Source organism: Hemiscyllium ocellatum, chromosome 5 (genome assembly GCF_020745735.1).
Source record: "Hemiscyllium ocellatum isolate sHemOce1 chromosome 5, sHemOce1.pat.X.cur, whole genome shotgun sequence".
Lineage (NCBI taxonomy): Eukaryota > Metazoa > Chordata > Chondrichthyes > Orectolobiformes > Hemiscylliidae > Hemiscyllium > Hemiscyllium ocellatum.
Window position 1 is genome coordinate 128,961,849 of NC_083405.1, and position 27,124 is coordinate 128,988,972.

A 27,124-nucleotide genomic window follows, 5' to 3' on the forward strand; every position below is an offset into this window, starting at 1 on the left:
ACTGCATAGGCTGGGACGTTTTTACTCTGGAGTGTAGGAGGATTATAAAGAAATTAATAATGTAATGAGGGGCACAGATAAGGTGAATAGCCAAGGGTTTTTGCCAAGGTAGGGGAAGCCAAAACTAGGAGGGCAAAGATTTAAGGTGAGTGGGCAAAGATTTAAAAAGGGACCTGAGGGGCAACATTTTCACACAAAGGTGTGTATATAGAACAAGCTGCCAGAGGAAGTGGTCGAGGAGGGTACAATTACAATATTTAAAAAAACATTTGGACAGGTACATGAATAGGAAAGGTTTGGAGGCAAATGGGACTAGTTCAATTTAGGAAACCTGACAGGCATAGACGAGTTGAGCGATAAATGGCCTTTTTCCGGGCTGTCCGAATCGAAAAAGGTAAAATCCAAAATGTAAACAAAGCCAAGAGAGAAAATAAAATGTGGAATGAAATTTAATAAAGGTTTCAAAACAACTGACAATCAATAAACTGCTGTACTTTCTATGCTAAAAGGTCAAAAAGGTGACAGAGGCAGAACTTGTTAAAAATCCACAACCATAAGGAACAAAAGGATGCTGGAACTCAATTTCCACAGAGTGAAAATAGATATCATCTGTATCCATCTTAAGCAAAAAATTTCCAAAGACAAAGGCCTCACGGGTATCATTATAAGTTAACAGGGACATGGGCCAAACGTAGGCAAATGGAACTAGTTCGGTTAGGAAACCTGGTCCGCATGGATGAGTTGGACCCAAAGGGTCTCTTTCCATGCTGTAGGATCCATGATATCATATGGCCTTTTCTGAAAAGGGAAGCAAGCAAAATTAACAAACTTCTCTGGTAATCAAAGCACGCATTGAAAATTTTACTGAGAATGCTAGCAGTAAGGCTAAGTAACAGAGCAGATCATGTACCTAGTTTATACCATCTGGAAGAGAGTTTTGTGAATTTAGATCTGTCCCAGTTGGATGCTCACACGGTACTTGTCCAGAGCCAATAGTTAAAAGTTTGCAAAGCACTGACCACACTGTTTAAACACTTGAATGTATTTTAATTGGGTTGAAATAACATACAGTGTATTCCCTGAGCACTCTCAAAAGTTTAACAAGATGAAATTATACGCCGAAATAGGTAATTGACAGGTTTGAGTTCTTTCCAAAGTTAGGAGAAGCCCAGCTCCAGATTTAAGTTGCAACTTTAAAATTGTTATGGTTAAAGTGAAAATGTAATCTTAATAGAGAAGATCACAAGAATTAAGAGTCATTCGTTCAACAGTAAAGTCAGAGTCAAAGAGAAGGAAGCCTTATAAAATGAGCTAAGAGATTTCACAGTTTGAGATCTGGAGAAGCAATTTAAATAAAGTTAAGCAATTGAGTGACAAATCTTCAAATCAAAGCAATGAGGTTGCAATGTATGTAGAACTCCAAATCATGTAGAACTCGAGAGTCTTGGCTTCAGCAACCTTTGACAGCAACCACAGGTGAACTAACATGTACTCCTAAGGCCTCCTTAGGCATCCCAATGCCAAATGAGTTTTCCTCACTTCTCACTCTCAATGCAAAATAAACATTCGTCCTTACAAACTTTGTAAAAAATAACTAACTTGGTTTCAACATTACTTTTTTAAATTCACTCATGAGACACTGGCTCAGTCAACTTTTACTGCCCATCCTTAGTTGCCCTTGAGAAGGCAATGGTGAGCCGTCTTCTTGAACCGCTGCAATCCAAGTGGTGTAGGTAGACCCACAATGCTACTGGGGAGGGACTTCCAGGATCTTGACCCAGTGCCACTGAAGGAGTGGTCATATATTTCCGAGTCAGGGTGGTGAGTGGCCTGCAGGGGAATTTGCAGGTATTTCCTTAGATGGATGTGGCCATGGGTCTGGAAGGTGCTGTCTCAAGATGCTCACTGAATTTCTGCACTGCACCTTGTAAACAGTACACATTGAGCACATAACCTGGCCAGTGCTTTCATGAAGTACTTAAAAAAAAGAGGGAGAGAGTTGCATTATCACAGAAACTGACAAAGCAAGATATTAAACTGATGATTGCATACTTAAAAAAATACAAAATGGACAGAAATTCTGCTGCTGTCGAAGAAAACTTATAGTTCAAAAGGAAGAGGCTCTTTGCTAATAGAAATTCTTCCTATTATTTTTCTCTACTCAACATTAATCCAATTTTACATTGAATGATTCATTGGTCTCTGCCTCAACCACTTCCTGTAGAAAGGCATCCTGATACAGTACCACCCAACCACTACCCACAGTGATCCCATTTTGAGGTGCAAAAATTGTCAAAGCTCCTCAATGAAAATTGAGAGCGCAAAGGTTTGTTAGAAGCACAGAAATAATGAAATTAGGAGGGGAAGGCTATTCAAGCAGAAAGATAGCTTTTGTAGATTGATCCAAGTGCCATGCCCATTATTATCTTGGAAATCACAACCCAAAGCTTTTAGCTTACAACCCTACCTGGGTCCTGAACATTTCTGCTGAGAAAGAAGAAACTTTTCTCAACCTCTGTCCTCATTCTCAAGAAGGATCTAAAATTAATAATCCCTTGTCACTGACACCCAACAAATGGAAAATATCTTTCCCTAATCACTTAATCCTCACAATTCTTTGTTCTTTCAAATTCTGTGCCATTTGTAAAAACAGTACTTTACCCTGCACAGTCAAGTCTGGATCATTAATTATAAAGATAAAATTAGAGGTTCTGATACTAATCTCCTGACCCCACTACACACCATGCTCCAGTTCAAATTAATAATATTCATCACTACAGTTTCCTGTGACTCAGTCAGCTTCTTAACCACTATTTCTTTTATTCTGGCTTTGGTTTTGTTCGCAAGTCTATTACGTGGCACGTTATTAAGCTTTGGATATACCATAATCAACCATATCATCCTCATCAGCTCTCTAGCTTCACTGAAATTCTCAGTCAATTTTGTTAAATACAATTTGCTTTTAACAAATATACGCTGGCTTTCCCCAATTAATCCATTCTTGTCCAAGTGATTTAATTTTGACCTAGATATTATCACTAAAAGCATTCCACTGCTAAGGTTAAACTGACTAGCCAAGATCTGTTGCTTTAAACCTTACACCCTCGTTCAAAAAGGGTGCAATAGCCACAATTTTCCTCCGTATCCAATACTGGAAGAGTATGGCCAGTACCCTGCAATTTCCTCCACCAGCATTTTTAGTTGTATCATCTGACCTGGTAGCCACCTCAATCAATTTTTAGCCGATCCTATATTTCAACTACCTCCTCATGGCAGCATCGTTATCATGGTAAGGAAAGTTTCAAAGTACTCATTTAGCTCCAAAGCCATACTTTTTCCCTTCTGTGCTTGTACGGATCCCCTTATCATCCAAACCTGCCACCCTCAAATGACTCTTACACTTTTTATTTGGGAACAGAAGACTTCTGAAACAAAAACAGACATTTCTTCAAAAACACAGTAGGTCTGGCAGCATCCATGGAGAGAAAGGAGAGTTAACATTTTGGGTCTAGTGACAAACTGCCAGATCGGAGTTTTTCCAGCAATTTGTTTTTGTTTCTGATTTCCAGTATCCACAACTTTTTGGGTTTTTCGTTTGGATGACTTCTAGATTTTTTGTTTTATGTCAGATGCTAATGTCTTTGCATATTGTTTGCCATTCCAATTTCCATTCCGACTTCCCTTCTGAATTTTGAACATTCAGCCCAATTTTTATGTTTTACAAACCTGTCATTTGTCATACTCATCCCCACTATTTCTTTTGTCATTCAGGGAGCACTGGATTGGGTGGCCCCACCTTTTCCCTTCGTAAGAATGCATTTCAACTGTACCGAAAACATCTCCTCTTTAAAGGCAGTCTGTTGTCTACTGCAGTTGTACTTACCAATCTACCGAAGTCACATCTACTTCAAGCCACTGAAATTGACCCTTCTCCAATTAAGTGTTTTTACTCAAGAATATGATTTAACTCACAATATTAATCTTCTTGAACACTGGCTATAAATTCAACTGACATTGAATCAAGGATAAAAAAAACATGAATTATATTTAGAACGACCTTCAATATAGCATTTAACTGCAGAATGGGTATTGTCAAATTGAGAAAACCTGAAATAGTCAAGGGATGTGTGATTTAAAGATATAAATCAAATGTATGAATAAACTTCACACCATGACCATTTGTGGTGCTTTATGATGTAAAAAAATGTCCAGTACCTATAAGTTCACTTTAGGAGAAACATAAGACTGTTGTGATTCCCAATTTCAAATCAACATGACAGCACAGACAGATGGTGTGTTTGCCCACAAGGTGACAAGATATTCAAGTGCTATCACCAGCCACTAACAGCTGAGTACTGCATTCAACAGTTAGACAATACAGTCACAGTCACAGTTTGCAGCCAATAAAAATCTTACGATTGATAGGCCCCTGAGCAAAAAGACTTGAAAATCCTAACCTGAAAGCTACTTTCCAGATTGCAGTTTGTACGGCATACTTCAGCCATTCATATTCAGCAGATCTGCAGTGATCAGCATGACCCCAAGATCTAGAGGCAGGGCCCAGGGAATTTTAACAAGCCTTTTGGATGTCAATATGTCCTGAAACAAAATAGAACAAAATTGCTGTCTTTCTGTGGGTAACTTATGCTGATTATTAGTGAACTTTGACTCAATGGCAGTATAGTTTTAACACCTAACAAGTTTCAGGCTTATTGTATAACATGGACTTATCACATAAATAGTAGGTCTGTTTTATCTAGTTGGTATGTGCAGTTGTCCCACTCAACAGGTCTAAAATGCCAAACAAAACTTTATCAACATTCATTTCAAGTACAAGCTTTAATCGAGAGGTAATCCATGCTCAAATCGGTCTTAGAAAGGGACAACCTTTCCTTCAGGATAAGACAGTTGTAATGACATATCCTTTTAAATTACATCACATGAAGGCAATCAGTTTTCATTCTAAACTTTTTGGCAACAAAACCCACCGGTTTGGAAAGACACATCCCAATAATCTGGGAGCTTTGAACAATGGGGAAAATAAATTATTTTCATCAGCATCTTGGGCTGAGGGAAAGGAGGAAGGACAGGAAGAGTGGGCTGGGCAGAAATCCCATCCATGATTATCCAAGCTATTGGAAAATCTACATGCTGGTGTGGAATTTCCAAGACGACATTATTGGACTCAGATGTGATCAAATAGTTTCCTGGCTGGGTCACTCAAATAACAACTTTGGTACTGGAAGCACCATATGCCAACAGGCAAATCTCAGTGATACGAAGGCATGAGTTTTGGTGAAGCAGGCTATTTAGTGACTCAACAGTATTTGGTCTCTCAAGCCTGCTCCGCCATTCAATGCAATCAATCTGATCTGATTGTGGTGTCAGCTCCACATTCCCAGCCAATCCCAATTACCTCTGACTCTTGTTGGTCAAGAGTCTAACTCGGCCCTCAAAAACATTCAACAATCCTACCACTCTTGTCTGGAGAAGAAAATTCAATACGTGAATGATTAATTTTATTTCTTAATCAGCAATATATACTCTTTAATAATCACCTCAGAAGTACGTTGCACAGATCCAGAATGCTAAAAACAGCAGATCAGCATGATCAATTAAGCCATGAATGAAACACGATCACTTGCAGCTTCAAACCTATGCCTAATTTTTCACTCGGGACCCCTTTTAACTAAGTAGTAAAAAGTGAGGTCTGCAGATGCTGGAGATCAGAGCTAAGAATGTGTTGCTGGTTAAAGCGCAGCAGGTCAGGCAGCATCCAAGGAACAGGAAATTCGACGTTTCAGGCAAAAGCCCTTCATCATTCCTGATGAAGGGCTTTTGCCCGAAACGTCGAATTTCCTGTTCCTTGGATGCTGCTGACCTGCTGCGCTTTAACCAGCAACACATTTTCACCCCTTTTAACTAACACAAGTTCAAATTGTCGGGTCATGTGATGTTTTAAAATTCTGCAGGATTGATCTTGCTTAATATTAGATTTGTAGGAGAAAGTGAGGACTGCAGATGCTGGAGATCAGAGCTGAAAATGTGCTGCTGGAAAAGCGCAGCAGGTCAGGCAGCATCCAAGGAGCAGAACAGATTCCTGAAGGGCTCATGCCCGAAACGTCGATTCTCCTGCTCCTTGGATGCTGCCTGACCTGCTGCACTTTTCAAGCGACACATTTTCAGCTAATATTAGATCTGTGTCATTCAAGCAATGTAATGTATACTACAATATAGAGAAGAAATTGGAGTTTAGTTTTCAGATGATGCATGTTGTACAAAAATTGCTAAACTGATAATCTCACACCGAAATCACTGGTACAATTAGTAGTGCTGATGCATTCTACCAATTAAAACATTAAAAATTCAAATAAGTGGACTAACACTTCTCACCCAGAATACGAGCTGCTGCGCATTTCCACCCATTTACAAGCTGACCCAGTTTTCTACAAAATGTGTCAAGTAAAGCAATGTCATGGGTGCTCCAGCTCTCTCAGAATGATGATATTTTGGATGTAGCAGACAGGAAGAGAAAGGGAACTGGTGCAACTGAGAATAGTTAAATTAATTCCAGGCATTTTTAAAAAAATTGAACAAAATCTTGAAAGCAGAAGACTTATTTTACAATTCGTATATAAATGCAAACCCCATGGCATTATTCAAAACAGGTCTGAAGAATGTGCCCCTCAACCAAAAACAGATGACCAAGCATTCATCTCAAATAAAAGTATAATAAGTCTTAAAGACTGATTACCTTTGGTGAGGGTGCAAGAGATTAGAGACGAGGGGCTTGGGCGGCTGCGGAAGGCGAAGGAGTGGGCAAGAAGGACTTAGGATAAGTCTGTGATAGACTTCTGATAGATTTGAGTATATCATCAAACTCACCCATCATAAAGATTTTGATTTGTTAGTTTTGGTTTTGAGAGTCAATAAGTCTATAGAAAGCCTGCAGCTACAACACCTATTCACAAAATTTTCACATTTCACCAGACTGATCTCCTGATTTAACGGTTGAGGAGGAGTTAGGGATATCTCAGATGATGAAATGACAGATCCTGGCAGCATACTAGTCTCATGCTATTGTTGGTCCACAATGCCTCATGGATGCTGAGTTTTGGGCTGTCAGGTGTGTCCTTAGGGTAAAAAATGAGGTCTGCAGATGCTGGAGATCACAGTTGAAAATGCGTTGCTGGTTAAAGCACAGCAGGTCAGGCAGCATCCAAGGAAAAGGAAATTCCACGTTTCGGGCACAAGCCCTTCATCAGGAATGAGGAGAGGGTGGCAGGCAGGTTAAGATAAAAGGTAGGGAGGAGGGACTTGGGGGAGGGGCGATGGAGATGTGATAGGTGGAAGGAGGTCAAGGTGGGGGTGATAGGCCGGAGTGGGGTGGGGGCGGAGAGGTTAGGAAGAAGATTGCAGGTTAGGAGGGCGGTGCCGAGTTGAGGGAACCGACTGAGACAAGGTGGGGGGAGGGGAAATGAGGAAACTGGAGAAATCCGAGTTCATCCCTTGTGGTTGGAGGGTTCCCAGGCGGAAGATGAGGCGTTCTTCCTCCAACCGTCGTGTTGTTATGTTTTGCCGGTGGAGGAGTCCAAGGACCTGCATGTCCTCGGTGGAGTGGGAGGGAGAGTTAAAGTGTTGAGCCACGGGGTGGTTGGGTTGGTTGGTCCGGGCGTCCCCGAGGTGTTCTCTGAAGTGTTCCGCAAGTAAGCGGCCCGTCTCCCCAATGTAGAGGAGGCCACATCGGGTGCAGCGGATGCAATAGATGATGTGTGTGGAGGTACAGGTGAACTTGTGGCGGATATGGAAGGATCCCTTGGGGCCTTGGAGGGATGTGAGGGAGGAGGTGTGGGCGCAAGTTTTACATTTCCTGCGGTTGCAGGGGAAGGTGCCAGGAGTGGAGGTTGGGTTGGTGGGGGGTGTGGACCTGACGAGGGAGTCACGAAGGGAGTGGTCTTTGCGGAACGCTGATAGGGGAGGGGAGGGGAGGGAAATATATCCCTGGTGGTGGGGTCCGTTTGGAGGTGGCGGAAATGACAGCGGATGATACGCTGTATACGGAGGTTGGTGGGGTGGTAGGTGAGAACCAGTGGGGTTCTGTGTTGGTGGCGGTTGGAGGGGCGGAGCTCAAGGGCGGAGGAGCGGGAAGTGGAGGAGATGCGGTGGAGGGCATCGTCGACCACGTTTGGGGGGATTCTGCGGTCCTTGAAGAAGGAGGCCATCTGGGCTATGCGGTGTTGGAACTGGTCCTCCTGGGAGCAGATGCGGCGGAGACGAAAGAATTGGGTGTGTCCTTAGTCTATTACACTTGGACACAACTACTGTACCATGGCACTAAAGAGGCAACAGAAAATCTAGCAAAACGTATGCAGTAACCTTGAAATATTTTACTAGCTTTTTTCCTGCTGCAATTAGAAGAGAGTTCAGCTTTGTGCGGTAAAAGATATTTCAAACCAGTAGCAACTCTGCATTTAACAGTGACTGAGATTTTGGAGGAAGATTGTCATCCCCCACATTCAAACATTTCAGAGCAGCCTCATGTAAAATGCTTAAATAATGCCAGGAGGGAGGAAGCACAAAAACAATTCAAAAGCAGCTTATACAGATGTCATAAATGGGACCTAGAGTTGAGTTTTCTTTAAAAGCAGCTTTACAAAGGTTTCATTCCATTCTTCTACCCCAGAAGCCAAACGGAGAAATTCTGGACTGTTTTATAAGAACTGAAAACTGGCAGTCATGAACAGGCATGTAGCCTCGTTTTATTAATGGTTTCTGGGTAGCATCTGCTCCCAAGATACGATACAGAAACAGAAAATTAAAACTGAAGATGATGTTCCCCGGACAAAGAGAATTGTATATTTGCTTCACATTCTCACAGCTCAAAGTTTGGGAGAAGATTTGTAGCTCGGGTGCTCGTTGTTGTGGTTCTGTTCGCCAAGCTGGGAATTTGTGTTGCAGACGTTTTGTCCCCTGTCTAGGTGACATCCTCAGTACTTGGGAGCCTCTTGTGAAGCGCTTCTGTGATGCTTCCTCCAGCATTAATAGTGGCTTAAATCTGCCGCTTCCGGTTGTCAGTTCCAGCTGTCTGCTGCGGTGGTCGGTATATTGGGTCCAGGTCGATGTGCTCACAGCCAAAAGTATGGTAACTGTTGTTATGTGGGTAAACACCTTGCCAATTTATAAACAAGGTCCAAGAAACAAAGTGTTTGACAAGATAATTTGTTTTAGTTCTCATGTTAGTTGAAGTACAAATTGCAGAGGAGATAGGAAAAATAAGCCACCAGTTTTGACCAAGTCCTGTGGGAGTTTCGTTTTTTAAAAATATAGCTACCTGAACAGAGAGGCAACTTATCATCTCACCCAAAAACTGAACCTCTGACAATAAAGTGCTCCAGCAGTACTGTAGCAGCAGAATGTACATTCATTACACTGTACTTTGCACTAGAAAGTATCCTTGGAGCACATAAGAAGGGAAGGCAATCCACAAATTCAGGTCAATGATTGAATTCTGAAGCAGAGGTAGTCTTGTGACACCTTGAATTTTACACTAGTTGCAGTATAACAAAACTACTTACTTAGAAATGACTAAGAATTGCATGATTTTTACATTAGGAGACAGTTCGCGCTCTGGTCTGGATAATGTCAAATTTTAAAATAGATTGATGAACAGAACAGAACTTTACATGGAGTTCATTTGTCACGAGGTTATGTAATCCACTACTGAGTGTAGGTCTGAGCCAATTTGACAACCATATGTGGTGGACTCAGACCCCCCCAGTGCCACTGACATCACACTGCAAGGCAGACTGCACGCAGTCTCTCACATTCCCAAAAATCATGTAAGCTCTTGACATTTACAATTTGCTACACAGAACTGTACTTTAAACTGAATATTCTCTGGAACCATTAAAAAAAATTAAGCAATTTGTGTTAAAGGAAACATTTACACAACACACTGTTTATTCAGTAATGACCTAGGTATTCATCCCTAAAGCTTTATTTAACTATTGGATGACTATGGAACTGACCGTCCACTTCCATATTCATTGATAATGACCTCTTCCCCACCTTCCCAACTCCCTTCTCGACACCTCCACTAACTAATCCTACCTGATCCAGCCTACTAATTGTTTAATTTACTCATACTTTCGCACTAGACATTTAAATGCATCAAATGGCAAGTATTGCTGTAAAAAGGAGATGCAGCCTGTTTTCCTTGACTCTACTATGATCTGATAGACCTTTCAAAAGGATGCTGCACTCTGCATTTCTGGAGAAGCCATGTTTGGGTGAATCAGCAAGAAATGTGGAGCAGCACCTATTCAGAGTAAAGCAGAATGTCAGCTCAATTATGAGCACACCTCCTTGGAAGAGGTGGGCATTGATTTTAAAGCACTGCCCTTTAAATTGAATTCAACTATTTTTCCATCATTATTTAAATCACACTGTACTGTACTTTAATTCTAACATAAACAAATTAAATATTTGCACAATTACATGGCACTCCTTGGAACAATAAAAGAGATAACTCCACCGTAAACCTCTAGTACTATTTTAAACGTCCAGGATTTTATTGTGTAGAAAGCTGTACAGTACACAGGAAGAGCTGAACTAGCAGACCTAAAAAAACCAAATACATTACTTCAATAATTCATCATCTTCAGAACACTTCAGCTCCTCAGGGCCATCTACTCCATTTCTTCTGCTTTGCACTGTTTCTATGGCAATGGCCTTTTTAAGTGTCGGGTCCTGTGCTGTAAACATTATTCAAAACAAGCAGATTTATTGATTCTTCAATTAAAAGGAAAATATCATGAAATTAACAAGTACCCAAAATTCCAAAAAAAGACTTTGAGCAATCAGCTACAATGCAATTCTCTGGTGAGAACACAAAAGACAGAAAGGAAGAATTAAGATCACGTCTCCACGCATAATCAGGATTAATTAAAAAAAACTCTATACCACACTTCATTCTTTTCTTTCCTCTCTTCTGCCACAAAAACCCTTGGAAAATGCAAGACCTTTTGGCACAAGGAAGAAAATGGAAGAATTTTTGAAGAAGCTACGCCCTCTCTGTACACATTCAAATCTCTTCATTGCATCGCTCAGGATTGCCGCATATTATTGACAAGTAGATTTTTCCTAAAATGACAAAAGTCCTGTCTGGCTATGGTACACGGCACAGACAGACAACCTAATCTTGCGTACTTGGAATTTCTTCAAGAAGCCGTGGTCACAAAGAATGATTTTAAAAATTCTGAACCATATACTTGTATACAGGTTGTATCGATGAAACTTAAATTTTTGCCCTCATTATGTAACTGACAATTAGTCAGTCAACTTGGGTGCTATGCCACACACCAACAAAAACAAAATGACCTCCCACTCCTGTGCTCAATACTCTGACCAATAAAGGAAAGCATACCAAACGCATTCTTCACTATCCTATCTACCTGCGACTCCACTTTCAAGGAGATATCAACCTGCACTCCAACGTCTCTTTGTTTAGCAACACTCCCTAGGACCTTAGCAGGACGTATACACTTAATGGTAAGATTTGCTTTACCACATAGCAGCACCTCGCATTTATCGGAATTAAACTCCACCTGCCACTTCTCAGCCCATTGGCCCATCTGGTCCAGATCCAGTTGTAATCTGAGGTAACCCTCTTCGCTGTCCACTACACCTCCAATTTTGGGGTCATCTGCAAACTTACTAACTGTACCTCTTCTGCTCACATTCAAATCATTTATATAAATGACAACAAGTAGAGGATCCAGCCCTGATCCTTGTGGCATTCCACTGGTCACAGGTCTCCAGTCTGAAAAACAACCCTCCACCACCACGCTTTGAGCCAGTTCTGTAACCAAATGGCTAGTTCTCCCTGTATTCCACTAGATCTAACCTTGCTAATCAGCCCCCCATGGAGAACCTTGTCGAACACCTTACTGAAGTCCATATAGATCACATCTACTGCTCTGTCCTCATCAATCCTCTTTACTTCCTCAAAAAACTCAATCTAATTTGTGAGACATGATTTCCCACGCACAAAGCCACATTGACTAGCCTTAATTAGTCCTTGCCTTTCCAAATACATGCACATCCTGTCCGTCAGGATTTCCTCCAACAACTTGCCCATGACTGATGTCAGGCTCACTGGTCTATAGTTCCCTGGCTTGTCCTTACCACCGTTCTTAAATAGTGGCACCACGTTAGCCAACCTCCAGTCTTCCGGCACCACAGTTGTGACTATCGATGATACAAATATCTCAGCAAGGGGCCCAGCAATCACTTCTCAGCTTCCCACAGAGTTCTAGGGAACATATCCACCTTTGAGGAGAAAGTGAGGACTGCAGATGCTGGAGATCAGAGCTGAAAATGTGTTGCTGGAAAAGCGCAGCAGGTCAGGCAGCATCCAAGGAACAGGAGGAATCAACGTTTCGGGCATAAGCCCTTCATCAGGAATGGGCTTATTCCTGATGAAGGGCTTATGCCCGAAACGTTGATTCCTCCTGTTCCTTGGATGCTGCCTGACTTGCTGCGCTTTTCCAGCAACACATTTTCAGCACATATCCACCTTTACCCGTTTCAAGACATCCAGCACTTCCTCCTCTGTAATATGGACATTCTGCCAATCGATTTCCATATAGTCTATATCTTCCATATGCTTTTCCACAGTAAATATTGATGCAAAATATTATTTAGTATCTCCCCCATTTTCTGTGGCTCCACACAAAGGCCGCATTGCTGATCTTTGAGGGGCCCTATTCTCTCCCTAGTTACCCTTTTGTCCTTAATATATTTGTAAAAACTCTTTGGCAAATAGAATTAAGGAGAATCCAAAGCTAATTCATGTCCCCTTTTTGCCGTCCTGATTTCCCTCTTAAGTATACTCCTACTTCCTTTATACTCGAAGGATTCACTCGATCTATCCTGTCTATACTTGACATATGCTTCCTTCTTTTTCTTAACCAAACCTCAATTTCTTTAGTCATCCAACATTCCCTATACCTACCAGCCTTCCCTTTCACCCTGACAGGAATATACTTTCTCTGGATTCTCATTATCTCATTTCTGAAGGCTTCCCATTTTCCAGCCGTCCCTTTATCTGTGAACATCTGTCCCCTATCTGCTTTTGAAAGTTCTTGCCTGATACCATCAAAATTGGCCTTTCTCCAATTTAGGACCTCAACTTTTAGATCTGGTCTATCCTTTTCCATCACTATTTTAAAACGAATAGAATTATGGCCACTGGCCCCAAAGTGCTCCCCCACTGACACCTCAGTCACCTGCCCTGCCTTATTTCCCAAGAGTAGGTCAAGTTTGCACCTTCTCTAGTAGGTACATCCACATACTGAATCAGAAAATTGTCTTGTATGCACTTAATGAATTCCTCTCCATCTAAACCCTCCTCTTTTGCCTCCCTTTCTATCTTTCCTGTAGCATTTGTATCCTGGAACATTAAGCTGCCAGTCCTGCTCATCCCTGAGCCATGTTTCTGTAGTTGCTATGATATCCCAGTCCCATATTGCTAACCATGCCCAGAGTTAGTCTGCCTTCCCTGTTCGGCCTCTTGCATTGAAATAAATGCAGTTTAATTTATTAGTCCTACCTTGTCCTTGCCTGCCCTGACTGTTTGACTCGCTTCTGTTCTCAAAATGTACCAGTCTCAGATAGATCTCTATCTTCACTATCTCCCTATGTGCCACACCCCCACCTTACTAGTTTAAATCCTCCCGAGCAGTTCTTGCAAATTTCCTTGCCTGTATATTAGTCCCCTTCCAATTTAGGTGCAATCTGTCCTTCTTGTACAGGTCACTTCTACCCCAAAAGAGATTCCAAATGATCCAAAAATCTGAATCTTTCTCCCATACAACAGCTCCTCAGCCATGCATTCATCTGTTCTATCCTCCAATTCCTGCCCTCACTAGCTTGAAGCATTAGGAGTAATTCAGATATTACTACTCTCGAGGATGTTCTTTTTAAATTTCTGCCTAACTCTCTGTAATCTCCCTTCAGAATCTCAACCTTTTCCCTTCCTATATCGTTGGTTCCAATGTGGACAATGACCTCTTGCTGGTCCCTCTCCCCCATGAGAACATTCTGCTCTAAGATATCCTTGTTCCTGGCACCAGGGAAGCAATACACTATTCTATTTTTTTCGCTGCTGGCCACAGAAACGTCTGTCTGTACCTCAGACCAGAGAATCCCCTAACACAAACAATCCATCCCTTGGAATCCAACATACCCCTTATTTCATTAGAGCCAGTCTCAATACCAGAAACTTGGCTGTTCATGCTACGTTCCCGAGAATCCATCACCCCCTACATTTTCCAAAACAGCATACCTGTTAAAAATGGGTATATCCACAAAAGACTCCTGCATTAGCTGCCTACCTCTCCTACCCTTCCTGGAGTTAACCCATCTATGTGACTGTATCTGAGACTTTCCCCCCTTCCTATAACTGCCATTCACCACATACTGTTGCAAATTCCTCATTGCCTCTAACTGTCTCTCCAACCGATCCATTCGATCTGATAAGATTCACAGCCAACAGCATTAATGGCAGTTATAATCCGCAGTAACCCTTAAACTCTCTTTAAACTCCCGCATCTGACAAGAAGTACATATCACTCTGTTAAAGGCCATTTTTGCTCCTTCACAATTTACAGACCCAGAAAATAACACCGTCTTATTCCTCTACAAACATTGCCCAAAGGTTAAATGCAAGTTATGGCTTACATTTTAAAGTTTAATCAAGAGACATATCTCCAAAAACACATAATCAAGAAAGAACCCACTCTACTCACTATTGCAGCCTTTCTCTTGGACAGATTTAAAACAATGATTAACTTATCTGATTCTATGATGTGAATTTCGCCCAACAGTTCCTCCAAGATCAGTTGTGAATTTCACTGTTTGTTCATTTTCCCAGATGCGCTCTGATATCCAACGATACATGAATTCAAACAGCAAAGGTAGTAACTGGCAGGTTCTCTCTCTCTCCTGCACTGATATCACCATGTGCTTCCTTTGTCTGTTCTTCTCCCTTTTAAAACTGCTGTTGTTTTGATGTTTTTTTTCCCAAAGTTCCAAAACAACGCAACAGTATATTAAATAGTAATTGCTGAACCTGGAATTTGAGAAAATCACCTCCAGCACCTAAAATACCTCAAAAAAAAAAGGAGCAGCTGTTACAGCCAGAAATTCTTCTGGTCCTCCATCTTGGATTACCCAGAATCCACTTCTTATTATATTGGACCAAACGCACTCTGTCTATATAATATTTGGAATTTGAAAGAATAGGATGTGATCTCATTGAAACAATCATTAAGAGGTTTTAAAGGATAGATGCTGTGAGAATGTTTCTTCTGATTGAGGTAAGGATGGGAAAAGAGTCAGTCATTTAGGATCGTGAGAGGTTTCTCAGGCAGAAGTTTGTGAATTTTTTTTATGATCTCAAAGCTGTGGATGCTGATGGTCAATAGATTTTTGAAGACAAGAGGTAATAAAGGATTATAGGGATAGTGGGGAAGGTGGATTTGACATCTAACTGGATGGTCTACTCCTCTGCTATTTACTTTATATTCTTATTACAGTATTCAGTGTTGCTATATTACATTTCTACACTGAAAATATCGAAGGTGGAAAAAAGTCACCAAGTACAAACACTCATCCTTTGTAAAACATTACACAATCATAAACAATGTCAGAAATATAACATTTCCACGTAAACAAGTTTAATCAATACACCAAAACAAAACCAGCAAAAGCGAAACTTTTCTTTAATACATAGATGGCAAGTCCATAGGTGGCAGTACAGACCATTGCAACTTCTGCAGGTTGTTAAACTTGGGGCAGAAGTTGTTTGCAGGAAGGGGTGGATGGGGTGTTGGTGTGGTACTCCTCACACTGTTTTCACCCAACAGCAACTCTCTAGGTGCTTTCCCGGATGTTTTTTCTCCACTCTGGATTGTCTTGAACCAGCGACTCCCAGGTATCTGTGGGAATGCTGCACTTCGCCAGTGAGGCCTTGATAGCATCACTGAAGTATCCTCTGTTAACCAGGGACTTGCCTGCCATTTCGAAGCTGGAAGTAACGCACCTGCTTGAGGAGTCTTGTGCCGGTGCCCAGACCATCATAGCCGATCGAGGGTGGTCAATACCTTAACACTGGGATGTTCATAATACTAATAGCAACTAGCAATAAATGCTGGCCAGCCAGTGACACCCAGGTTCCATAAAAGAAATACAATGAAAAAGTCAGAAAGATAACGAAGATGTCAGAAGAGTTAAAAGGATAGTATGTAGTAGCACAAGAATGTACAACATGGTAGCAGAAACAGGCCCACATGTAACCCAATTCTACTTTGTGCCATTTTTCACGAAGTTGATATTATTGTAGCAATCTGACAAAAAAATCATGTGCATTTAGTTAAAAGTCACAAATTTCTTTGGAGTTGTTCTTGTTTTGCTGCTCTAACTTCTCTGGAGGTCAATGCTTCCATCATACATCTACACGCAGGGGAAATTAGAAATAACATTTGCAGCATTTTCCATCTACCCTCATCATTACAACACTGCTATTTCTGTTTAGGGAGAATATGTTGTTGAACCAGGAAATATGAACCACTACTGACAGCTACTTTTCCTTTGCTTTTAGAGGGAGTTTTGTTTCTGGAAGCAGTGTATCAAATAACCTTGAGAGGCAGTGTGGTTGCCTCATTTATATTAGGTGATGGGTTTGAAGTACAATGGGATTAAGTGTTAAATTTATCCCACTTCTCAAGTCACAACTTGAAGATTCCAAACCTAGTCGTGCCTCCTCACAAACACAACATGCTAATAAAAACAGTGAATCAAGAAGGAGGAATTTGTATCTATATTCCATTTATAATATAATAATGCATCTCACTGGCCTTCATTTAGCAGCTAATAGCAGAGTCACCATCACTGACATTTCAAATGATCCCACAAAAACTGCTTCACGACTGTTTGACACTTATTAACTGTCATGACCCTGAAATGCAAAGGGAGCGGGTGGGGGAAGGGAGTTTCGAGAATGTCTGGAATTTATTTGGGGGGAGGGGGGGGGTGGTTTGCAAGGGAAAAGGGAAGAAGGGGTCCTGTGAAAATGAAGAGTGGAAACAGAGCTGTTATACCTCAGAGCTCCATGACAATCACTGTGGTCTTGCAGCTTGCAACCCCAAATGGAGTACCAGTCCCCACTTTTAAAAATCTATTCTACAATGTAGTTAAACAATAACCATTTTGCACACAGCAAGATTTCTGTAAACTACGATCAGTCAACCAGGTTTTAGTTGATGAAAGAATATTGGCCAGGATGTGAGAATTCCCTCCCCTTTTTCAAACAGTATCATTGGGATAGAAGGCCTTGGTCTAATACCCAAGTTTTGCAAAGCATGGACCAATGCACCAGAAATTCACTTATTGTGCAGCAATACCATAGCTTTCAAAAGAAGTAAATCTTTCAGGTCTGACCTGACTCCTTTCATTGGCTCATTTCTCTTACTTCCTTTGTGCCTGTGATTCAGTGAAAAATGCAGACTCACCTTTTTGGATCATAATGGACTTCCACTGTATATCCATCGGATGGTGAACCAGTACTTTGCCAGCATAATAACAGCAGGGCGGCACAGTGGCACAGTGGTTAGCACTGCTGCCTCACAGCGCCAGAGACCCGGGTTCAATTCCCGACTCAGGCGACTGACTGTGTGGAGTTTGCACGTTCTCCCCGTGTCTGCGTGGGTTTCCTCCGGGTGCTCCGGTTTCCTCCCACAGTCCAATGATGTGCAGGTCAGGTGAATTGGCCAGGATAAATTGCCAATTGTGTTAGGTAAAGGGGTAAATGTAGGGGTATGGGTGGGTTGCACTTCGGCGGGTCGGTGTGGACTTGTTGGGCCGAAGGGCCTGTTTCCACACTGTAAGTAATCTAATCTAACTAACTAACAGGTCAGGTTTTCGAGATCTCAACCTTTTAACTCACTCCATTCTTCTTACTTCACTGCCCACACACATTCGTGTTAATTAAAACATAATTAGAATAGTCAGTTTTTACCAGAGTACATATTCAAGCTCTTATGGAAGTTCTTATGGAGAAAGGCACTAAGGAGATAAGTTGCCATATCCCTGAACTTATCCAATATAACACGGAGATGAGAGATGATTCTCATTGTTCGGACACTCTTTACCTTCACCGACATTCTTGAGAGCAGGTTTCATCAAGAAAGATCAGCTCACCAGAGTGGCAAAGTAGGCTCCAGGGATGAAATAGCCTCCTTCTGTTGTTAATTCATGTGCTCATATCAAATATCCTTCAGTTTGGTTCAGTATTTTCCATACCCTTAAAAGGGTCTGCTTTCCCAAGACAGTTTTACAAGCAAGGATTCCAAATAGGATAACACTAAACTCTCACTGGTCAGAACGTTTGAGTACTGTACAGGAGTTGGGATGCCAGGTTGCAGCTGTAGATAGACATTGGTGAGGCCACTTTTCAAATATGCGCACAATTCTGGTTGCCCATCCTATAAAAGGATGTTGTTAAAAACTTGAGAGGGTGCAGAAGAGATTTACAAGGATTGTTGCCAGGATTGGAGAGAATGAATAGGCTGGGACATTTTTACCCCTAGGTAAAAACAAAGATGCTGGAAACCAGAGTCTAGATTAGAGTGGGGCTGGAAAAGCACAGCAGGTCAGGCAGCATCCGCAGAGCAGGAAAATCCACGTTTTGGGCAAAAGTCCTTCATCAGGAATAGAGGCGGGGAGAAAGTAGCATAGAGTCCAATAGGTGAATGGGGGTGAGGATGGGATGGAGGTGATAAGTCAGAGAGGAGGGTGGGGGAAGGCAGCAAAGAGTACAAGGGGTGAATGGGGGTCGGGATGAAGGTGATATGTCAGAAAGAAGGGTGGAGTGGATAGGTGGAAAGATAGATAGGCAGGTAGGACAGGTCATGGGGACGGTGCTGAGCTGGAAGGTTGGAACTAGGGTGAGGTGGGGGAAGGGGAAATAAGGAAACTGGTGAAGTCCACATTGATGCCATGGGGTTGAAGTGTTCCGAGTCAGAAGGTGAGGCGCTCTTCCTCCAGGCGTCGGATGGTGAAGGGAGCGGCGGTGGAGAGGTGCAGGACCTCCATGTCCTTGGCAGAATGGGAGGGGGAGTTGAAATGTTGGGCTACAGGGCGGTGTGGTTGATTGGTACGGGTGTCCCGGAGATGTTCCCTAAAGTGCTCTGCTAGGAGGCGTCTAGTCTCCCCAGTGTAGAGGAGACCGCATCGGGAGCAACGGATACAATAAATGATATTGGTGGATGTGCAGGTAAAAAACTTTGTTGAATGCGGAAAGGTCCTTTGGGGCCTTGGATGGAGGTGAGGGAGGTGGTGTGGGCACAGGTTTTGCAATTCCTGCGGTGGAAGGGGAAGGTGCCAGGGTGGGTTGCTGGGGGGCAAGGACCTGGTAGTCACAGAGGGAACGGTCTTTGCGGAAAGCAGTAAGAGGTGGAGAGGGAAATATATCTCTGGTGGTGGGATCCATTTGGAGGTGGCGGAAATGTCGGCAGATGATATGGTTAATGTGAAGGCAGGGTGGAAAGTGAGGACCGGAGGAGGGGTTCTGTCCTTATTACGGTTGGAGGGGTGGGGTTTGAGGGCGGAGGTGTGGAATGTGGACAAGATGTGTGGGGCATCTTTAACCACATGGGAAGGGAAATTGCGGTCTCTAAAGAAGGAGGCCATCTGGTGTGTTCTGTGGTGGAACTGGTCCTCCTGGGAGCAGATATGGCGGAGACGGAGGAATTGGTAATATGGGATGGCATTTTTGCAGGAGGTAGGGTGGGCAGAGATATAATCCAGGTAGCTGTGGGAGTCGGTGGGTTTGTAAAAAAAGTGTTAAGTTGGTCATCATTAATGGAGATGGAGAGGTCCAGAAAGGGGAGGGAGGTGTCAGAGATGGCCTCCCCTTCCCCCACCTCACCCTAGTTCCAACCTACCAGCTCAGAACCATCCCAATGACCTGCCTATCTTCCTTTCCACCTATCCACTCCACCTTCCTCTCTGACCTATCACCTCCATCCCCACCCCCATTCACCTATTGTCCTCTTCCTGATGAAGGGCTTTTGCCCGAAACGTCGATTTCGTTGCTCGTTGAATGCTGCCTGAACTGCTGTGCTCTTCTAGCATCACTGATCCAGAATGCTTTCTCCCCACCCCACCCCACTCTGATTTATTTCTCCACCCTGCAGGCACCCTGCCTCTATTCCTAATGAAGGGCTTTTGCCTGAAGCGTCAATTTTACTGCTCTGCAGATGCTGCCTGATCTGCTGTGCTTCTCTACCACCACTCTTATCACTTTGTTCCCCTCTGGAGAGTTGGAATGGTAAGGGGTGATCTTACAGATGTTTATAAAATCATAAGGGACATGGATCGGGTATATAGCCAAAGACTTTTTCTGAGAGTAGGAAATCCAAAACAAGAGAGCAAAGGATTAAAAAGGTGAGAGGGGAAAAGATTTAAAAAGGATCTGAGGGGCAATTTTTTCACGCAGAGGGTGGTGCGTGTATGGAATGAGCTGCCAAAGGAAGTGGTGGAGGCTGGTACAATTAAAAACATTTAAAAGGCATATGGATGGGTACATGAGTATGAAAGGCTTACAGGGATATGGGTCAAATGCTGACAAACGGAACTAGGTCAGGTTGGAATTCTTGTCGGCATGACAAGTTGGACTGTTTCTATGCTGTAAGATTCTGGCCCTATTACTGTATTATCATGATGTAGGATTAAACTCAAAGGATTTTATTTACTGAGTAATTATAGCCATACGTATCCCTTGATTAGCTGTACAATACTCCTCCCAAATCAACCTACAAATTAACTTTGACACCCAAGCATTTCTATTAAAACTTTGCAGACTTTCAAGTATAAGTCATTCAATTTCACAGGAACCTGGCTTTTTCCTAAAATCTGTAACTAGTTCTTTCAACTTGCTTTGTTCAGCTTAAAAGAAGTATTATTTAATTATTTTACAAACCTTTGCCCCAAGTTCCTAGAATTTACTTTGTTATCCCAGATGACAACCATAAATAATCAGCATACTTGAAGATCAGTTAGTTATACTGTCAATCATTCACGTAGATGGAAAGTAAAAAAGGTGAAAACACTTAGGCCTGAGGAAATCTGAAGTTCATTACAATAAACTCCCAAGTAATTTTCAGAAACCAACGTCCATTAGATCCTATTGTGAAAATGATGACTGATCGGAAACAGGAGGCTCGGGTAAACATCAAAATTTTCCAATAATCTTAAATAGCTACCTGGCATTATAGCTGAAGAAAAACAAAGTAGCAGAAGCATAAAATTATCTAACCTATCAGCATACTGTTGGATCAAAGTCAGAACAGCATTGTCTGCTGACTAGAGGCTGATGGGCAAAGCATAACCAATCAATAAGTGAAACAAGATCTACAGGAGATATTGGCACAATCAAAACACTTCAGTTCTGAAGACTCATACTTGACTCAAAATGTTAAATTTCTGTTACTCTCTCCACAAATGTTACCAGGCTTGCTGAATTCCGCCAGCATTTTGTGTTTGCTTCCCATTTCCAGCATCAAGTGTGTTTTAGTTTTATGAGAGTATTTCATAACAAAACAAATGAACCAACCTGATCAAGCAACTGCAGAAATTAAATAAGGAATATTGATCAAAATGATATAAACCCAAGCACTCTCACAGAAATTAGAGATAAAGCTGATGAAACTCCAGAATTTCATTAACAGGGCTGTAGCCCATTGTGGAGAACAATTGATATTCCCGATAAGACGGAAGTCTCTCAAATGAATTATCCTCATCCTACGTATGGTCAAACTACTTAAAAGCATTTATCAGAATTTTACAGTATTTCTCTTAATGGCAACTGAGGCACTAAGATTAGTAACATGAATTTAATAGAATACTATGACATCAGTAAGACATGATAATTTTTGGATAGCTGAACGAAGGAAGGTGCAGGCAATTCCAGTGATTAGTGTTGGAGTCCCTCACAATACAAGTGATTAAGGCTTTCAAGGAAAACCATGAATTAGTTCAATGGGAAGCTGTCTTTTTAGAGAAAAATAATGATAAATGGAAAAGCTTTCCGGTTAAAAAGCACAGGCTAAAGAGAAAGACTGACAGTTTATGAAGCTTATGTGCAGGTTTCTGCCACTTTTACCATGCAGAAGTGAAGAACACATTTTGCATTTTTTTTTGGTTGTCAGCAAATAAGAAAAAATAATTGCATCCGAAGAAATCGAGACCAAGGACTGGTGCATCAATTTTAGTGTAGCTTATGGCAAGGTTATGAGTTCTGGGATATGAGCCAGGTCTGTCATTGAAAGAATATAATTACTGACCAATCACTGAAAGACTCTGTTCAATGATAATACAAAAAAAGATAGTCTAGTGGCAGCAAGCATTTCAAGGATATTTCCTCAGAACTGAAAACTCACTCCGAAGCCACTTTTACAGTCAGATTTTACGAAAACCTCAAATTAACTCCTGGCTTCTGCCCTGTAGAGTCCAGCTCTCTTTATCTTGATAGCAGATTTCTAAAACTTCATTTCACTGGTCTTTGGAATGTGCATTGTTGTAATACTTCTTACAAGACATTTTACAGCCAAATAAATGCCATTTTAATGCAGGAAAATATTGTATTCTGCTGATCTTACTTCAATTAAGTTGCAATTATTGATTTAAGAAAGTGACCATATTTTCATAAGAGTTGTTACTGAAAAGAGACCGGAGCCAAAATTTTAAATACTGAGTGATAGAGTACTTGACTTAAGATCACAGATATTAAATGTCATTGATATCAAATGAAAAAAAAAGAGACCAATGAAAAATTTTTCATACAATGCAAATGTGTTTGAAATAACTTGCTCCTATTCAAATTGGCTTCTGTACTCAGAATATAGAACATAGAACAATCCCGCGTAGAACAGGCCCTTCGGCCCTCGATGTTGCGCCGATCTGTAAACTATTATCAGCTCGCCCCCCCCCCACACTATCCCAAAATCATCCATGTGCTTATCTAAGGATTGTTTAAATCTCCCGAACGTGGCTGAGTTGACTACATTAGCAAGTAGGGCATTCCATGCCCTCACCGCGCTCGGCATAAAGAATCTGCCTCAGACATCTGTCTTAAATCTATCACCCCTCAGTTTGAAATTATGCCCCCTCGTACAAGCTGACATCATCATCCTAGGAAAAAGACTCCCTAGGAAATAAGACAATAAGATCGTCTTATTGTCTCTATCAAATCCCCTCTTAGCCTTCTCCCTGCCACTGAGAATAGTGGCAAGTCTCTCAGCCTTTCCTCATAAGACCTTCCCTCCAGACCAGGCAACAACTCTGCAAGATATCTGCAAGCACCAATCCTATCACATGGATTTTAGATTTTAACTGGACCTTTATAGCCAGCTGCACAATAGCTAAGAGTTGTTTGGAAATTAGTGATCTGGCATAATATAAAATCTAATCAGATTTGGATAAATACACAATTAGGTAGTTGAATGTTATAAAGATAACTATAGATGAGAATGATTGTGACAACCTAGAGTGACCACAAGGTTACAACAAATATGGAAGTCCAAAACTAGAGGTCACAGGTTTAAGGAAAAGTTTAAAAGGGACCTGAGAGACAACTTTTTCATACAGAGGGTGGTGGGTGCATGGAATGAGCCACTAAAGGAATGGTAGAGGCAGGTACAATTACAACATTTAAAAGGCATTGAACAGATACATGAATAGAAAAAGGTTTAGACGGATACAGGCCAAACGCAGGTAAAACTCGACTAGTTCAGTTTAGGATTCCTGGCCAGCATGGATGAGTTGGACCGAAGGGTCTGTTTCTGTACTACTCTTCTATGATTCTACCATTCAGCCCAAGTAATCTTTATTTATTAGGAATGCTAATGTTTAGCTTAAAATTAGCTATTATGTGATTCACGGCTCATGGACAACTCAGTTTAGACATTGAGACCTTGTGTCCCACAGTTAAGTTCCACTGGCACAGGATTAAAAATTTTGGAACTCTCTTCTTAACAGCACTGCAGTTGTACCTATCCCAGACAGACTGAAGTGGTTCAAGATGATAGCACACTACCACACTTTTAAGGGCATTTATAAATGGGCAATAAATACTGGCCTTTCCAAGGGCACCCACATCCAATGAAACATTTTTTTAAAAATGCAGGAACACAAAAACTCTTTAGTGCAGTAACAAAAGAGTAATTTCAGGGAGTAATCTCAGAGAGACACAAAAGATTCCATTACACACTGTTTCAATGATGTGAAGGTGCTGGTGTTGGACTGGGGGGGGGGGGAAGGAAACGAAGTCAGAAATCACATGACACCACTTTTTGGTCCAACAGGTTTACTTGAAATCACAAGTTTTCAGAGAGTAGCCTCTTTCCAAATAAACTTGGACTATAGCTTTGTGTCGTGGGATTTCTGACTCTGTTTCGAAAGAAAAAGAGCACGAGTTCTCCTTGGGTGTCCTAGTCAATAATAAACTCAATTAAGAATTTTAAAAATTACCTGGTCATTATGGCATGGTTGGTTTGCTGGTGCCTTCTTCGCAAAAATAAGATTTTTAAGATTTCAAATTGCTTAATTAGAACATTTAGTGATTTAATGAAAGGTACTGTATAAATCTAAATACAGAACAACCTCAAATTATCTGAATGAGATCAGCAGGGAGTATTTTGTTCGGATAACTGATCGGATTGAAAACAAAGGAAGCATTTACGGGACTTTGAGATCTTGTTTGCAGTTGTTAAGAACAGATTGCACATTATTTGTGGAAGGATAAAGCTTGATAGAGTAAATAGCTTCAACTCTTACACCTCTCATTTCAATCAAAACAGAAGTAATCAGTAATCACCTCACAGTGCAACACCTTAACAGTACCATAACAAAAATGTGCTGGTAGCATGATAAGTTAGAATGGCAGACAGTGGCTGAATTGATGTCTAAGAAATTGAACACAGGCTTAGTGCACCACACTGACTATGCAAAATTAAAATTTGTTAATAAGCATTTGAGTATTTTGCTTTGCATATGCAGCAAAACATGCCATCTCCAGTGCAACTTTTGGATATCCAGAAGTGCCCATGTTATTCTCATTCCTCCTCTGGCGCAGACCAATGCACTTCATGCATTAGAGAAAGAAAATGCACAGAGTACAGTTTATCACAAGTTCCAACTGTGTCCATCTAATTGTAAACTTCATGTCACTCTGTTTATATGATATATTTCGAACATAACTGGTTTTGTTCCTAACCCAATCCAGCAATCAAATTACATATTTGATGTGAATGTTTATTTTGCATAACACTAGACAGGTTATATCCAAACATTCCACATCACTTATTAAATGTAAAAAAAAGACAATAACCTTCAAGAATTTGGCTGGAACAAATCTGCCCATTGAGCATGAGAAATGTGACACTGGAAGTGTAATGGGACAGGCCAGAGATATATGTGCTTACATAATGTTTTATTTGGACAAACTGACATGAGGTTTGTGAATTAGATCCAGAAAGACAGCTATTCATTGAATAGTTTTGATCATAACACATTTCAACTGTATTAGTTAAACCAATATCCTGCAGTAGCCTGATGATCTTTTCATATTTTAATATACGGCACAGGATTTTTCTTTTTTGAATTATTGTCACACGTACCAAAATATAGTGAAAAGTATTATTTTACACACTATCCAAGCAAATCATCTAACGCCAGTTAATAGTGACCACCTAAAGTAATTTATCCTGCCTACCTCGAAACAGAAAGTCTATTTAGCTGCAGACTCAGCACAAGCCATTTTGTCCTCATCATTAGGAATTCAATAGGTTATTTTTGGATGCTGAAAGTTTTGCTTCGATCAACTGAAAAGAAGAGTAGAAAACTTCGATTTGCCACTCACAGCATGTCAGAGTGAAATTCTGTACTCTTCAAGGCACTTAATGCAGAAACATCAGTGCTCAAATATTGAAAGCACTTTTAGTAACTTTCCTGAGCAAGGTTCACTCACAACAGTACCATGATCTTCATAAGCATACGATTTATTTGTAGCACAGAAAGCTTATTAATTTGGTTTATCGGACTATATAGAGTTCAGTGGTCCTTAATTCCGGAACTGACAGCGATAAAAGGTAAGAGATGGAAACCATCTACCCTGTAAAAGCACATTTTCACATAAGCAGTGGTGGTAATCTGGAACATCTTTTAAAAAACTGTTCAGAGGTTAAACATATCAGCTGAGGTTTGATAGATTTTCTTAGCCATGTTAAATATTAAATATTAAAGAACCAAGGCAGGCAGATGAAGTCAAGATAAAAATCTTCTATGATCTCATTAAATGAAGGACATGGTCAACGGGGCGAGTGCCTATTCCCATGCCTGTATGTAGAGAAAAAAGGGGTTTAATTTAATTAGGTTTCTGGGAAAGCATTCTTCATTGCAGAACATTACCAAATTGACTTCGCTGGAGAAATAAAAGTGAGGCAATTTCAAATACACAGAGCAAAATAAGTAGAATGACCTAAAGAAATACAGGGACTGAAAAATATGATTAACTGCAGGACTAACATTGCTTGGAGATGGGGTTTCCAAAATGTGGCAAGATAGCAGCCAGATCAAAAACAGTAGCATCTACCTGCTGACTAAACATTTGTAATTTAATCACAGAATCTCTTAACAGATTTGGTCCCATACAGAATTTCACAGGATGAAAGCAACAGGTTTTCTGGAGTGCTGAGCAGCTGAACCACGGAATAGCACTTCCAAGTTAAAATGTACAAATAAGAACCATTGCTAATTCAGCATAACTGAAATGATTGCGTAGCATTTCTTAACGTAAAGCATCTGATTGCTTTATTTAATACTCGAATGTTATTCAAGATCAGTGGATCATTCAAAAGGTCAACGCAAAAAACATCCAAATTATAAATAGGAAATTAGAATTTCTCAAGAATTGGACACCAAGCATTAGGGAATACACGATTTAAAATGATTTTTCTATTCTTTTCTCGACAGCAGAAAGGATGGCAACATTCTGAAAGAGAAC

General features: G+C 41.1%; 1 protein-coding gene across 3 annotated transcripts in view; it reads right to left on the reverse strand.

The window, feature by feature from the left end:
• nktr (natural killer cell triggering receptor) overlaps positions 1-27,124 on the reverse strand; it is a 206,075-nt gene that overhangs the window by 167,860 nt on the left and 11,091 nt on the right. The window contains exon 1 of one of the 3 annotated variants that reach the window (XM_060825194.1): positions 4,458-4,474. The exons of the other annotated variants lie outside the window; for them this stretch is intronic. The gene's annotated coding sequence lies outside the window, so the exon portion shown is untranslated. Of the gene's footprint in view, positions 1-4,457; positions 4,475-27,124 lie in introns of those variants that run through there. 3 annotated transcript variants of the gene reach the window in all.